The sequence below is a fragment of the Stegostoma tigrinum genome, chromosome 17 (genome assembly GCF_030684315.1).
Source record: "Stegostoma tigrinum isolate sSteTig4 chromosome 17, sSteTig4.hap1, whole genome shotgun sequence".
Taxonomy (NCBI): Eukaryota; Metazoa; Chordata; class Chondrichthyes; order Orectolobiformes; family Stegostomatidae; genus Stegostoma; species Stegostoma tigrinum.
Genome location: NC_081370.1, coordinates 21,360,280 through 21,377,544, shown reverse-complemented (window position 1 = coordinate 21,377,544; position 17,265 = coordinate 21,360,280). Strand labels below are relative to the sequence as shown.

Below are 17,265 nucleotides of genomic sequence, written 5' to 3'. Positions count from 1 at the left end.
AAGTGTCGGAGGATAATGCGTTGTATCCGGAGGTTGGTAGGGTGGTGTGTGAGAACGAGGGGGATCCTCTTGGGGCGGTTGTGGCGGGGGCGGGGTGTGAGGGATGTGTCGCGGGAAATGCGGGAGACGCGGTCAAGGGCGTTCTCAATCACCGTGGGGGGGAAGTTGCGGTCCTTAAAGAACTTGGACATCTGGGATGTGCGGGAGTGCAACGCATTATCCTCCGACACTTCCGCCATTTACAATCCGACCCCACCACCCAAGACATTTTTCCATCCCCACCCCTGTCTGCTTTCCGGAGAGACCACTCTCTCCGTGACTCCCTTGTTCGCTCCACACTGCCCTCCAACCCCACCACACCCGGCACCTTCCCCTGCAACCGCAGGAAATGCTACACTTGTCCCCACACCTCCTCCCTCACCCCCATCCCAGGCCCCAAGATGACATTCCACATTAAGCAGAGGTTCACCTGCACATCTGCCAATGTGGTATACTGCATCCACTGTACCCGGTGCGGCTTTCTCTACATTGGGGAAACCAAGCGGAGGCTTGGGGACCGCTTTGCAGAACACCTCCGCTCAGTTCGCAACAAACAACTGCACCTCCCAGTCGCAAACCATTTCCACTCCCCCTCCCATTCTCTTGATGACATGTCCATCATGGGCCTCCTGCACTGCCACAATGATGCCACCCGAAGGTTGCAGGAACAGCAACTCATATTCCGCCTGGGAACCCTGCAGCCATATGGTATCAATGTGGACTTCACCAGTTTCAAAATCTCCCCTTCCCCCACTGCATCCCTAAACCAGCCCAGTTCATCCCCTCCCCCCACTGCACCACACAACCAGCCCAGCTCTTCCCCCCCACCCACTGCATCCCAAAACCAGTCCAACCTGTCTCTGCCTCCCTAACCGGTTCTTCCTCTCACCCATCCCTTCCTCCCACCCCCAGCCGCACCCCCAGCTACCTACTAACCTCATCCCACCTCCTTGACCTGTCCGTCTTCCCTGGACTGACCTATCCCCTCCCTACCTCCCCACCTACACCCTCTCCACCTATCTTCTTTGCTCTCCATCTTCGGTCCGCCTCCCCCTCTCTCCCTATTTATTCCAGTTCCCTCCCCCCATCCCCCTCTCTGATGAAGGGTCTAGGCCCGAAACGTCAGCTTTTGTGCTCCTGAGATGCTGCTTGGCCTGCTGTGTTCATCCAGCCTCACATTTTATTATCTTGGAATCTCCAGCATCTGCAGTTCCCATTATCTCAAAAAAACAATGGTGTTGATTTACATTGAGCACAGGGTGTGGGTGACAGAACTTCATGTCAGTTAAATTTTAGTTATCTAAATATCTGGTACAAATCTTATTTAAAAAGGGTCCAATATCTGGAAAGAATCTGAAAAGTTCAGATATGAGTGGAACAATTGTCTCTATTTAAATTGCTGACTGAAACAGCTCTTGGGGGCATCTCAAATTACTCTGGTGTCTATACATCGTACTGCATGGTCAATGCTGAGGAAAAAAAAAAGAGTAGTGATGAAACATTATTATGGAGCTCTGTTTAACTTAGACTCATCCAGCTTCAAGAAATAGATCACATATTAGGACTCCCGTTGTAATTCCCTTTGATTAGAGCTCATTAATCCTCTCAAAAAAGCACACAATACTGTTACAGTGAGGGGATAATTTATAATACCCAAATCAAATTTTAAAGTTATCAAAGATCTCCACAATCAACCCAAATAAACAGCATAACTTAAACAGTGCTGCTAGGCCTTTCTAATCCTTGTCCTTTCTATTCCCAAATAAAAAAGGAATCAAAACTAATTCAAAAAGAACAAGGTGGCCATATAAACAAAAGTTGTAAACTGCAATTCACAAATCCTAATGTCATGTTCAGGGTTAATGATACACTCAACCTCAAAGCAATCTTGCCGTTTTGTTTTTACATAAACCAACTAGCCAATTTAAACCAGATTACAGTTGTAGATGTTGGTGTTTGCGCCAAGCTGGGAGGTTTGATAGCAGACATTTCATCCCCTTACTAGATAACAAGCTCAGTGCTGTGGAGCCTCCTGTGAAGTGCTGTTTCAAGTTTACATTGTCTGGTTTGTGCTGCTGCCACCAGATTGGCAAACACACCAATATCTGCAACCAACATCTGAACTACAAATCTTCACTCAAACCCTGAACCAGATTAGGCTTTATAGCACCCAAGGAGTACTGGATTAGATAACTGATGAAGTTCCTTTTCATCCTTTTGATATTTTTATTTCAAAACAGAACCTGTGGTGTTCAATTACGAAAGGTTAATTTTGTTATTTTATGATAAATAAATGGGGCACTGTACAAAAAAAAAAACTTAAAATCACAGGCAACTTACTAGTTAATTCAGACATTGTTGTGTAGTTGGTAATGCATCTTAGCCCGCAGAAGGTAACATTCCTTTCTACTATTTTAACTCAATTCTAAATTTGCTCAAATGCCTTAAAGACCTTAAGGGGAAATGTTAGAGAAACAAAATCAATTACATGGGGCCTGAGGGAAGAGGAGGGAGAAAGAGAGGGGAAGAGGAGAAAGAAAAAGAGGAGGCCTTTTTCCACTTAAAGAGAAAATCATGCTTTTTGGGGGAGTCTAAAAGGGCCAACCTAATTAGCAGTGGAGGAGGATGAACCATTGAGTCTGAACAATTGGCATTTTTCTTCCAAGATTTAGCTTATATCAGGATGCCAATAGGTCAAGTGATAACAGTGTGGAGCTGGATGAACACAGCAGGTCAAGCTGCATCTTAATGTCAGCTTTTGTGACCCTTCGGGCCTACACCCAAAACGTCAGCTTTTGTGCTCCTGAGATGCTGCTTGACCCGCTGTGTTCATCCAGCTCCACATTTTGTTATCTCGGATTCTCCAGCATCTGCAGTTCCCATTATCTCTGCCAATAGGTCAAGTTACATTGACGAGTTATTCATAATGACAAAGACCATCAGGAACTGGAGACAACAAGTCTGAATCAGTGCTTGCATAAATTTTTCCCCGACAAATTTAAATTACCAAGGTAAAAAGTAATTGGTATTGAGGGGTTCTGCACAAAGACAGCCATGAAAAAAAATCATAGAAGTGGGAGGATGATGCTTTGGATTTGAACGAACATATCAAGTATCTGCACAACAGGAGATCATGGGTTAAGTGAATGGGCACAATTTTGAAGAATGGAACAATATGCAAAACGTGAGGTTGACTATTTTGAAATTTTCTTTTTCCCATATTCTTGTCACAAAAGTGAAGCACATTAGTGATGTGTAGTAGAGAGACCTGAGCAGATTTATACATATAAACACAAAAAAGTTAGCAAATATTTTAGGGAGGCAAATACAATGTTAGCTTTTATTGAAGGGCAGCTTGGGGAGGAAGAAGGTGGCATGTCAAAGTTAGGGAAGCCTTGCGACAACTATGCAGCTGATTGGCACAGATTTTGTTGCCTCACTCAAGGAATAAAAGTCACAAATGAAGATAAAAATTAGACCAGTCTCTTCCAGTGTTCCGGGCTCAGAATGTTGAAACAAGCTTTCTGAAGTGAAGTGTTTGAAAAACTGAAACAGATTCAAGTGCTACAATGGCTTTGAATAGTTGGGGATGCACTCACAGTTGAGCAAAGCAGAGTCCAGCAAATGACTGGGGGCTCCTTTATTTCATTGAAAAGTTGTGACTTTCAATAGCACTGTACTGAACCAAGCTACTGGATGGTTCCCTCTTTCAAAATGTCCGTGTTCAGATGGTGCTCTTCAAATCTAAAAATAGCTGCTGTCAAATCATGATTCCGTATTAGATATTGGGTTAATCTCAGATCTGGAATACAGACTCAAATCTTCTTTCAATCTTGTGTTAGAGTTGAGTAGTATTTTTTTTAAAAAACCATCTCAGCCATTAGCTTGTTTAACTCTCATTCTTTAGGGTATTCGGCAAGAAGATCTATCCATGCCTAAGGAAAGCCACGGTCAATTTCTGTTTTTCCTTGGAAATGGTGACTGTCTTAAGAGTCGTGAGATTCAATGACAGTCCAGTCTCAATTGTAGCCAAAGTTTGTAAAAACTTATTACGACCATTTTAGAAGTCAAGTCTTGCTTTACTAATTATATAAACACCTAGATACATGACAATCCAGGAACCCTGCTTTCTTGCAAACCAATGGTAGCCAGAATCCTGACCCCACACCTTGTGGTTGGCCAGACAGTTTAGTCGATATTGTCTTCCCTCTCAAAGATGCCTTTGCATTTAAAAAAGGTGACAAGCAGAAGTCTGAATTTTTAATCATGTGGCTGAAATGCTGCCCTTGGAACAGGAATCCACAAGTTTGCCCTCCAATCTACACATCCCATTCCTGATTTGAGGATTTGTTGCAGTTCCTTCATTGTCACTGGCAGAATCTTGTAAATGACAGCCCCTGGACTCCAATATCTACATCCTACAAACATTAACAGCAGGCAGTTCATGCCAGTGCGCCTGTAATTACAAAATTTGAATGCACAAGTGTCTGACCACACTTGAAGAGCAAAAGTGAGGTCTGAGGTCACCTGGGATCACCAGCAGATCCTGCATTTCAGGTGGGAAGTTGCTAAATATTGAATAATACCCCTTTTGGGGGTGGGGGCGGGAGTTCCTCAAACCACGTGTTGCCCGGGGAGGTCGTTGGTGGGGGAAATCTCTGAAGTCCATTAGGAAACAGTTACAGTCACTGGTCCATTTTCCAGATGGCAGCAGCACCCTGTTACTGGTAAAGTGACCCTGAAGCAAGGAATAATGTTCTTCATGTTTTCATCAACTGGATCTCCAGATGTTGGTACTTCTGCCAGCTTTCTCTGGCAAAGCAGGTTTAAAAAAAACAAAAATCAGGGTTATGTCCCGATGCCTTCCTGTATCATTTTACCAGTCTGTCAATGAGGGCCTGGTTGAATGACAGCTGGAATGTAGTTTTGATAAGCTACATAAATTTAACGATCTACCTTGAAAGAAATGACATGCAAAACAAAAATTCCTTACAATTGTTTGAAACCAAGAAGCACTGACTTGTTTCTCCTCTCCCTCCCCCAAAATAAACTGGACCACACAATTATCAGACTTTATACCAAACTATTAGAATTCCAGGCTATTATTTAGTGTATTTCAGCAACATGTTAGGCTATTTATTATTTGCTCTGATTCAGGAAATCACCTAAGCTTAATACCAGCATTAAAGATGCCTTCCTCTTTTCATGCTTAAAATATTTGATTGTTAAAATTAGGAACTGGAGTAGGTCAGGAGACCCTTGGGTTTTCATCTACCATTCAATTAGCTTATGGCTGATCTGCAGTTTCACTCCATTTTCCTGCCTTTGCTCCATAATTACTTGGTACCCTCAATAAAGATTATAGGTCACAGCTTTCAAAGCTCCGATTATTCTAGCAATTGTCCTTTGGAGAGGAGGCAGCTTACACGAGACACTAAGATAATAAAATGTGAGGCTGGATGAACACAGCAGGCCAAGCAGCATCTCAGGAGCACAAAAGCTGACGTTTCGGGCCTAGACCCTTCTTCAGAGAGGGGGATGGGGGGAGGGAACTGGAATAAATAGGGAGAGATTTTCTGCTTTCCGGAGAGACCACTCTCTCCGTGACTCCCTTGTTCGCTCAGCGAACAAGGGAGTCACGGAGAGAGTGGTCTCTCCGGAAAGCAGAAAATCTCTCCCTATTTATTCCAGTTCCCTCCCCCCATCCCCCTCTCTGAAGAAGGGTCTAGGCCCGAAACGTCAGCTTTTGTGCTCCTGAGATGCTGCTTGGCCTGCTGTGTTCATCCAGCCTCACATTTTATTATCTTGGAATCTCCAGCATCTGCAGTTCCCATTATCTCTTACACGAGACACTACATCAGAATCCTGCCACTCCTTTCTCAATTGCACAGTAGATGCTAGCTGCATTTTTGCAGCAGTTCGTAAGGCATCTCAATGCCATTTTCTCAAGGGTATTTAGGGTTTGACAATAAAAGCCAAACCATTCAAGTCCACCCAGATCCCAAAAAAGGAAGGGAAAGATAGATTAAAGCAATATCATAAATAAGCTGATAGTAGTTTTATGACCGTGGTCTAAAATTTACCTCTATTCAGGGCAGGGGGAGGGGGTTGGTATTGGACAAAGCATGGAGTTTCACTGTTGAGAATAAACAATGTTCAAGAGAGTGACCATTCTTGAATTCTGGGTTACAGTACAGAACGTCCCTCTTCAGGCCGTTATACTTGTCTTAGTTCTCAGTAAGAAGGCTCAGAGCAAAATAAAACTTGTTAACAAATTGGGCATCTCCAAAAAAGAAACACTCCTGATGAAAAAGAAAGTGTTTAATCTTTTACTATGTGTCTATTTGTATCAACAGCTTGTGATTTTAATGTTTTGCTAAACCCTATTCATTGGGTGTTACTCTATATGCAACTGTCATGCTCTGAGAAAATATTGGGGCTTGATGTGCAAAATTTATTCTACATGTTTATATGTTCTTACATTAAAAAGCCATAATTCCATGCAAGATTCCAAATCAGGCAACTTCACGTGCCTGCAATGTCATTAATATTCTGCAGGTTTGATCATTATATTGGTGTAGGCTCCCTTCGTTTCTGCATCTGTTGTTAGTAATGGCTTGACAATTTAAAAAAACGCTGGAGTGCAATTTTCAGCATACATCATAAGTACAACAGGAAAGAATTAGAAATAAGTAGCCTGATTTGCTGTGTGCTTTAAAGCAAAAAGCTGCCTGTACATCGAGATAGAGCCTGAGCTCAGGCTCTAAGTGTTGTCAAAGACTGCTAGGTCCTCATCACTAAGTAAGGCTCTTCAACCCCTATATACACTGTATTTATATCATGTACTGTAGGCTTTCAAGTAGAGTTTAGTGTTGTGCACAAGATATCTCTTCACATGCTGCATGCTGCGTCTAGATTGGGGTCGTCTTCACTGATTTCAGTGATGATGGAATTGATTACATGACTGACAATTACACCATGAAATAAAACTAAATTTAAAGAAAAGGAGTCTGCGATGAAAATTTGAAACTGAACAAGACACTTTACTTTTTATGACATAATTTGAGCTCAATGATCTGCACAGCCTTGAAAGCAATTTTTGCAATCCTCTATTATTTAGATGGAAACTGGCTACTATAAACAAAAAAGGTGAACTATATTCCTATCCTGCAAATGTTCAACTGAGCGAGTGTTATACAAATATTGACTGCTGTTAACAATCAGCAGCGGTGAGCTATCACAATAGGTGCTTTCAGTTGTGCACTGCAGCTGAATGCAAATGCCCAATACTCCTGTCATTAGCTGACCTTCACCTCAAAGGTAAATGTTGTGATTACCAACAGCAGTAAAAACTCGCATGGATGCTATTAGTCTACATCACAAACTTTATTTAAAACATTTGCAGAATATAAAGGTGTTTCAGTTGTTGACTTGTTCATCAAGCTGGTAAGTTTGTTTGTTGACCTTTTGTAACCATACCCTGTAACATCAATGTGCCTCCTGTGGGGCCTCTGAAAAACATAGTCCATAGTCTACCTAACAGGAAGGCAATACTTCCAGAGACACTGGTCACCCAACCATACATTAAAGATATATTGGAAATGACCACCAGATGACTCTACTCCCTAGGATAGGTGGTAAACCGACAGCTACACTTCAACAGCTACTGATAAGAATAAAGGATTCGACAACCACAAATAACCAAACCACGCTATTTACAAGCTAACGTGCAAAGATTGCCAAGATGGCATCCACCCCAAAAAACTGAGACACAAACAACAAGTGGTGCAGAACACCAATGCTTCACTGGAAGTGCACTGATGTTACCTAGCATGGTGATAACTCCAAACAAACTTACCAGTTCGGCGATGCAAGTCAACAACCTGAGCTACAAATCTTCTCAAAAACCTTGAATATGGTATTCACATCTGAGAATTTATGAAGGCTTGGGATATAATTCATATTGATGAGTTCACTGAAGACTATTGAAGGGGTTTTAGGTTGACGTTTTAAACCAGTCAGGTGATTGTAAACATTCCTATGGCATGACAGAGGAGTTGATGAACTCTCCCTACAGTCTTGTCTAATATTTATCCCTTATCCAACACTGAAAAGAATTTCTGATCGCCACCATATTTCCATAAAAGTCAAAAGGGACATGTTGATTATTTCCCCCTTCAGTACTTGGGTCCTGTTCCTAGGATGACAAAATATGCATCATGTAATCATCATAAATCTTTACACAGTTTGTTGAGTACAGCACAACTGAATAAGTGCAGCCCAGGCAGCAGGAGCCTGCTCTCACATCTTGCATGGCACCTCAGCTTTTACAGTTTGCATGCTACTCTCCACTTACATAGATTTCAGTGTAGTCCTGGTTAGCCTTTAGCCATATCCTAGTCTTTTTGTGCTTCCCTAAATACATCTAGCATGAAAGTCTGCTGCAGAATGAAGGCATGGGAAATGTCTTCAGGATACTAGGTATTGACCTGCATGATATACTGCTTATGGTTAAACATACCAACTGGCAGGGAGGTAGTGGAATTGCTTCAGGTTGTGCTACATCCTAGTGTGGACATGCAACACTGTAGAACGATGGGCATGCAATCAACTACATCCTGCAAAACCCACACATTTCACAACTACATGCTCACTTCACGTGCCTTGCTCTAGCAAACGTATTCAGCTTTCTTTGAATACAAAGCCTTGGTCACTTCCTTCAATAAATCTCAGTGATGCTGCAAAAAAGCACCTGCATGAGCCAGCAAAGAGCTTGGCACAAAGGTTCATGGCCACTGTTAATTTCACAGCCAATGGCAATGCCATCCTTGTCCAATGAGCTATGTTAGATTTCAAAGCGGGTCCCTCCAATGAAACATCATTCATGCTCAGGGCTAAAATCAAATGGTAGGGTTCTCTCTACCTCCTCCCAGTATCTCCTACCATAGGTAAAATATTAGTGACAGAGGGAGCAAGCATTTAACTTGTCATCAAGGGCCTCAACTGGTTAAGAGGCAAGAAGTCCACTTACCATCCACAAAAATAGTCAAATGTCAGTGAACTTCCACAGTACCCAATTTGACACCCATTTGCCAAACTACCCTATGGGTTAGGTAAAATATCAGTCATTGCTCCCTGGTGATTTGAGAGAATTCCTTCCTGACTACAGGGGATACAGCTTATTTATCAAAACCCATCTCCTCTTTGCCAGCAGTTCATCCTGCTTAATTTCACCTTTGTCCACTTTACTCACATCCAACAGCAACGCATACTGCTGCACCCAGGCACAGGTATGCATCCAGTTTGGACAAGATTCTAGAAATCAAGTCAGAGAGTCCTTTAGACCATAAGGCCACAGGGTATAGGAACACAATTAGACCTTTCAGCTCATCAAGGCCCCTCCAGCACGCAATCGTGGCTGATATGTTTCTCAACCCCCATTGTCCTGCCTTCTCCCTTTGATCCCCTTACTAACCAAGATGCTCTCCCTTTCTTAGATACATTCAATAACCTGTGGCTTCCATAGCCTTCTATAGCAAGGAGTTCCACAGATTCAGCACCCTCTGCCTGAAAAAACCTCATCTCAGTTCTAAAAGGGTTGTCCCTTCACTATAAAGCTGTACCCTCAAGTCTAGTGTCTCCAACTAGTGGAAATCTCTTCACCATGTCCACTCAATCCAGGCCTCAGAATTCTGAAAGTTTCAGTGCGATTTTGCACCCCACACCTCCCCATAACCTTCTAAACTCTCAGTACAGACCCAGAGTCCTCATCCACTCCTCATATGACAAGCTCTTTATCCCCAGGAACATTCTTGTCAACCACCTCTGGTAAAGCCCTCCAAATCTAACACATTCTTCCTTAAATACAGGGCCAAAACTGCTCATAATATTCCGAATGCAATCTGACCAGAGCCTTATTACAGACTCAGCTCCTGTACTCTAGCCCTTTTGAAGTTAATGCCAATATTGCATTTGATTTCTTAGCCACCAAGCTAACCTGCATTTAAAAAATTAAACAGAATCCTAAACTTAAAAGTCATAAGTACCTTTCTGGTTCAGATTTCTGAAGCTTTCCCCATTTAGAAAAAAAAATCTATGCCTTTATTCTTCTTAAAAGGTGCATAAAACCTCAGTTTCCTCATACCATATTCCATCTGTCACTTCCTGGCCCACTCTCCTACCCTGTCCAAATCCTTCAGTAGCCTACCCACTTCCTCGGCACGACTTGTTTCCCCCTCCTTTGTGTCACATGCAAATTCAACAACATCTGAAGTTCCTTTGTCCATATCTTTAAATGTATAAGATGAATATTTGTGACCCCAATACTGACCCCTATAGAAATCCAGTCACCAGTTGCCATCCTGAAAAAACCCTTTATCCCTACTCTCTGCCAGCAGGACAATCCTCTTGCCGTGCCAGTATCTTGCCACTAACACCATTGGCTCTTTGCAAAATGCCACATCATTCCCTAAAATCACCAAATACTTCCACTGGCTTAGACATTGTAGAAAGCATCTGCCATAAACCCCTGAGTTATTGCTTCTTAGCTAACTGGACTGTGGATTCCTTCCTGTCAAACATATATGCAGCTGTGTATGTTTGTTAGAGAGGGCACTAGCCGGAGTATTGATCTCTAAAACAACAGTACTTAAATACCACAAGATTATTCTGCTTAATCCAAGCAAACAGCTGGTACATGTGGACTAATGCCCTCACCAAGCTGGCAGTGTACTTGCGCAATGTGTGTACAGCTTTGGCGGGTACTATTTTGAAGTCAAAACAGCACGAGTCATGCTGAAAACCTGATTTCAGGCACTACATTGAGGGCAAGATCTTTATATTTCACATATACTGACTATGTGCAAACACTGCCAGGAGAGGTCTCATTCACAGTAGGTTTTACGTAATAGGATTGTGGCTGCCATCTGTCTATTCAAACCAGCCATGTGTTTGAATGATACAATAGAAGAAAAATATATTTGTTCCCTATTTAATGCTGTAAACCAAAGTCACCTGCACAGACGACAAATCAAAGCAAACTTCAGAACTTTTTTTTCTTACAATGCCAACATTTCCCAGTCCTACTTTTGCCTAGGTTGGCTTTAAGACTTCTCGAATAACAACCTCTTGCCATGTTAAAATGCAGGCTCATTTGACCTGGGTAATGTTTTCCATTTCAAAATCTGAGAAAAACCTGAAACATTGTCTTTGCCACTTTTTTTAAAAAAAAACAAAAATCTGCTGTTTTGTTACCATATCAAACCAGTATGAGCGAGCCAAGATTTTGACTTTCAGCTTCGTGGTGGAAAGGTTGTCGTTGTGGTAAAGAGAGAGGGCACTTCAGAAAAATGATCTGAGGGCAAGGGGTCCAGACCCGAAACATCGGCTTTCCTGCTCAGCCTATTGTGTTCATCCAACTCTACACCTGTTATCTCAGATTCTCCAATTTTGGCATTTCCTACTATCTCATTTAAATAATCCGGTCAGAATAGGGTCTCATGTCCCCTGTAGCATGCTTGCACTGTATCCTGTATTTTTTTTGTACACCAGTGGGACATGATGATTCCAAACACTGGAGGCTTGGCAAAAAATCTCAGTAAACAATGGGATTTGAAAATAGGCCTGATTTCACAGCCAGTGCTGGGATAGCTTCTGACCATGTAACTAGTTCAAGGTCCTGGTGACCATGGGGCTAGACAGCAGCAAAAACAGCTGAAAGATAACTACTTTTGAATAGACCGCTATTAAATAAAATCATTTTTGTTTCTATATATAACCTACCTGTGTCAAAACAAAGAAACAAGTCACACCAAACTGTCACTATAAAGAAAACTTGATATTGAGCTAGGCTAGTTTGTCATGAATCTCAGCAAAATTGTAAGTGAGTCAATAAATTTGAGGGGAAAGTAAAGGGGATTATTTAAAAGGCAAGTGTAGAACTGGGTGGTACTACTAATAATTTTATTACTGGCTCATTGCCAAAGGAGAGGACAGTAATGAAGCTTGATTCACTGCAGGAAAATTATGCCATTTATAATATGGGAACATTCACATTGACAGAAGGTTCACTTGGATTAACTTTACTAACCACATATCTGTCACAAATGTGGCCAGATGTAATATGGAGAATTACTAGTGGCAATCATTTAGGTTTGCTGATATTGACACCTAGTAAAAGGGCTTGAAGCATTTTCCAAGGCTCAAACCCCATGTTGTTACTTTATTAGTGCCAGTGCCAGAGATACTCATGTTGACATAGGCAACCTTGTAACTTGAGTGTCTACAAAACTAGACCCCAAAAAGGGTTCATTTAACTCCAAAAGCAAAACAGAATAGGAGTTAATTTCAAATTCCTTACAAAATGATGTACCTTACTAACACACCCAAGTTAGTTTTTCAATTAAACCATAAATTTAATCACAAATTTAATATACAGTTTCTCACTTCAAAATTCTGAAGTTACCTGGACACATGAAGTGACTCATACATACAAGGGATCTCAAACTTCAATACAGTGTAGTATATCTAATTTACAACCCAGATGCATTAGGAGTTACCTAATTACAATTGATAGATACATTAGTAGTTTATATCAGACTTTCAAATAAGTCACTTAAATGGTATTTTTCTATCTCTCTCCACACTTCCCAATCCCTTCACCCTCCCCGTAACAAAACAGCCCTCCATCCTAACTGGTGACCTAAGCAACGGTTCCCTTTAACTATAAACATCCTCCACTATCTGGCACACTCTGTACCCATAGAAATTGTCAAGCACCATTTTATTTATTCCTACTTCCAACACAAACCAAAGAGAGACTCACTTCCCAAAGTTCTAACTGCTATCCTGTTCAGACAAACAAATCTCAAAACATTTACACATCACTGATGTACATCGCTTGAAATTCAAACAGGAACGCTAGTCCACATTCAAGTAAGCGAATCAACAAGTCTATCCCAAACTTATTAATTCTCCAACTGATGATAAAGGGCGAGAAGGCATTTCAAAGAGCTCTTGCCACCACAGAATCAGATTTCAGTTTAAGCTGCCTGAACAAAGGTTAGCAGCATAGAGAGCTAGTAACTTAATGTATGCCCACAAGTTCAGGTAATACGTAATGAGAAGCAGAAGAAAGCTAGTAATTTGCTTACCAATTAGGCAGCTCCTTCTCAGGTTCACTCAAATTTTTCAGCCATTAAAACCTGCTGCTGCACTTTTTGTCTGAAGGTGAAGAGTCAGTGTGTTTATTTCCTCTCTGCTCCCTGTCCGTTGAACCTTACTCGTATGGATGCATACATATCAATACAGCCAGTTCTTCGTACGCCACCCTGTCTAATTCCAGAGCCCTCTTTTTTTGCTGGACTAACCAGTATCACTACGTCACTTGCTGGCTGGCTGCCTCTGTTCGGTGCTCTATTTTTCAGCGAAATGAGCCGCGTTAACAGGCTACACTGCAGGTAGATATTGTGGAGACCGGCTCTACAGGTGGGAGGGACTTAAAGCAGTCAAACAGGCTACAGAAACACTCGCACAGCTGTTATTTAAATAGACTGGGGCATCCTCTCTATATCTCAGCTGCCATTTAAATTAACAGAATGTTCAATCGCTGTTGTTTACCAACCCTTCCAGCACACAGTTCAATAATTAAACAGCCATTATGTATAGTGTTCGTCATTTATTCACGTTTGGGGAGGAGGTGTGGTGTGTGAAGGGTAGAAGACACCAAACAGCTGATCGAGGAAGGAACAATAAAGGATTGAACAAAAAACAATTAAAGAGGCTTTTGAAAGAAGAGAGAGGGATCCGCCTGAAAGTGTTGAGTTAGGGCGGATAAGGAGGAGTTCAATAGATAAACAGGGGCACCTAGGTTTTGTGAAAATGCGATGTAACTGGTCAAAGGACGCTTAGAGCACTGGGAGTGAGTAAGGCACAAGCTACTGCTCAGAGTGGAAAATAAAGAACAATAGTACAAGTATCTAATTGGTTGAGAACATGTACACCGACATAGAAACAAACATAAATAAAAGCAAAGGGCAGGGAAAGATTAGCCAGTCCATTGAGCTTCATTTGCCAAGAATCTGTTAACAACAAGTTATATTTACATACACCTGTAGAATCACAAAATATTCCATTAGGGATTCCAGTGCATACAGCATAGACTAAATGGCTCCCTTTGTGCTATAACACTTATTTGGTTCTATGAAAATGAAATATCAAAGTTGAGACATATAAGCAGACATTAGGTAAGATCATCAAAAGCTTGGTGGGAATGAGGCAGAGTGGTGTAGGGATGGTGCTTAAGGCCTGAGCAAATGAAATCATTTGTAGAATACATCAAAACAGGAATGTTCAAGAGGCCAGAATTAGATAAGTAGATATGTCTCAGATGGTTATTGGAGATGAAGGATATTATAAAGATCACGAGGGAAGAGGGCATGGATAAATTTGGAAACAAGATGAAAGTTTTAAAATCAGGATGTTGTTTGAAGAGGAGCCAATGTAGGTCAGTGGGCATATATGGATAAACATGACTCTGTCCTTGTCTTAGATAACAAGGTGTAGAGCTGGACGAACATGGCAGACCAAGCAGCATCAGAAGAGCAGGAAGGCTCCTCATGTACCACCCCACCAACCTCCGGAATGCATCATCCTTCGACACTACCACCATCTGCAATCCAACCCCACCACCAAATATATTTTTCCTTCCCCATCCTTATTTGCTTTCTGGAGGGACCACTCTCTCCGTGACTCTCTTGTCTGCACCACACTCCCCTCCAGCCCCACCTCACCATGCACTTGATCCCTGCAACCGCAGGAAGTGCTACACCTGTCCCGACACCTCCCCCCTCACCCCCATCCCAGGCCCCAAGAAGACTTTCCACATCAAGCAGATGTTCACCTGTACATCCACCAATGTGGTATACTGCATCTGCTGCACTGATGTGGCCTCCTCTACATCAGGGAAACCAAGCGGAGGCTTGGGAGCTGTTTTGCAGAACACCTCCGCTTGGTTCGCAATAAACAACTGCACCTCCCAGTTGCAAACCATTTCAACTCCCCTTCCCATTCCGCAGATGACATATCCATCCTGGGCCTCCTGCAGTGCTGAAATGATGCTACCCGAAGGTTGCAGGAACAGCAACTCATATTCCACTTGGGCACCCTGCAGCCCAATGTTATCAATGTGGATTTCACAAGCTTCAAAATCTCCCCTTCCCCCTACTACATCCCAAAACCAGCCCAGCTCATCCCTGCCTCCCTAACCTGTCCTTCATCCCACCTATCCCCTCCTCGAACCTCAAGCCCCACGCCCCATCTCCTACCTACTAACCTCATCCCACTCCCTTGACCTGTCCGTCCTCCCTGGACTGACCTATCTCCTCCTTAACTCCCCATCTACACTCACCTTAATGGCTCCATCCCCGCCTCTTTGACCAGTCTGTCTTCTCTCCACCTATCTTCTTCTCTAATCATCTTCGACCCGGTGGAGGAAAATATCCAAAAAATGACTGTTGCAATGGAGTAAGTAATAACTAAAACACTAAACAATCCATATTCATCAATATTTAAAATACTCCGGGTTTGATTCCAGCCTGGTGCAACTGTCTGTGTGGAGCTTGTGCATTCTCCCCGTGTCTGCGTGGGTTTCCTCCAGGTGCTCCGGCTTCCTCCCATAGTCCAAAGATGTGCAGGTTAGGTGGATCGGCCATGCTAGATTGCCCATAGTATTCAGGGAGGTGTGGGTTATAGGGGGATGGGCCTGGGTGGGATGTTCCAAGGGGCGGTGTAGACTTGGTGGGCCAAAGGGCCTGATTCCACATCAAGCAGATGTTCAAAAAGTTCAGAAAGAAGGGTCTAGGCCCGAAACATCAGCCTTTCTGCTCCTCTGAAGCTGCTTGGCCTGCTGTGTTCATCCAGTTCTACACCTTGTTATCTCAGATTCTCCAGCATCGGCAGTTCCTACTATCTCTGATGTAATCTTATGTGTTCCCTTGAGAGCCTTGATATCATATCTCTTCTGAAAAGCAGGAAGTTCAATAGTATAGCCCTCCCTCAATATTGTACAGGAGTGAGTGACAAATGTTTGCACTCAAGTCCTACAGTTATGCTAGAGTCCAGACCCTTCTGACTCATAGAAACATAGAAAATAGGAGTAAGCTTTTTGGGCCTTCAAGGCTGCTCCACCATTCAATAGGATCATGGCTGATTATCAAACTCATAACACTGTTCCTGCTCTTTCCAATAGCCTTTTACCCCTTTAGCCCTAAGAACTATATCTAACCCTTTCTTGGAAACATTCAATGGTTTGGTCTCAATCACTTTCTGTGGCAGAGAATTCCACAGGTTCATTTCTGGGTGAGTAACTTTCTCCTCGTCTCAGTCCTAAATGGCCTATCCATATCCTTAGACTGTGACCCCTCCCCAGGTTCAAGACTGCTGGGTCATAGGGTACATCCTTCCTATCCCTTCCCTGTCTAGTCCTCTGAGAAGTTTATAGGTTTTCACGAGATCCCCACTCATTCTTCTAAACTTCAGTGAATATGGTCCAAACCGATCCTGTCTCACCCCATACATCAGCGCTGCCAACACAGGAATTAATCTGGTAAACCTTCATTACACACCTTCCATAGCAAGAACATATTTCCTCAGATAAGGAGACTAAAACTTTACACAATACTCTGGGTATGGTCTCAGCAAGGCCCTGTATAATTACATCAATGCATCCTTCCTCCTGTACTCGAACCCTCTCGCTATGGAGGGCCACATTCAATTTGCCATCTTCCTACCTGATGCACTTGGATGCTTACCTTCAATAATTAGTGTACAAGGATGCCTAAATGTCACTGCTCCTCCCCCTTTCATAATCTATTACCATTCAGATAATCTGCCTTCCTGTTTTTGCTACCAAAGTGGATAACCTCAAATTTATCCACATTATACTGTACCTGCCATACTCTTGCCTCACTGAACTTGGGTGGCACAGTAGTACAGTGGTTAACACTGCTGTCTCACAGCACCAGGTACTTGGGTAGATTCCAGTCTTGAGTGAATGTATGGAGTTTGCATGTTCTCCCTGTGTCTACATGGGTTCCCTCTGGGTGCTTCGGTTTCCTCCCACAGTCTAAAGATGTGCAGTTGGGTGCACTGGCAATGGCAAATTGCCGTATAGCATCTAAGGGTGTGCAGGTTAGTGGGTTAGCCATTGTAAAAACCCAATGCTGAGTT

At 42.7% G+C, this 17,265-nt stretch overlaps 1 protein-coding gene across 4 annotated transcripts in view; it reads right to left on the bottom strand.

The window, feature by feature from the left end:
* The window catches only part of eps8l2 (EPS8 like 2), a 162,475-nt gene extending 147,011 nt beyond the window's left edge, over positions 1–15,464 (bottom strand). For 2 of the 4 annotated variants that reach the window (XM_048545674.2, XM_048545677.2), the window contains exon 1: positions 13,191–13,640. The gene's annotated coding sequence lies outside the window, so the exon portion shown is untranslated. Of the gene's footprint in view, positions 1–13,190; positions 13,641–15,445 lie in introns of those variants that run through there. The other 2 variants (XM_059652016.1, XM_048545676.2) reach the window with 2 other exon arrangements.
* Between the last annotated feature and the right edge of the window lie 1,801 nt (positions 15,465–17,265).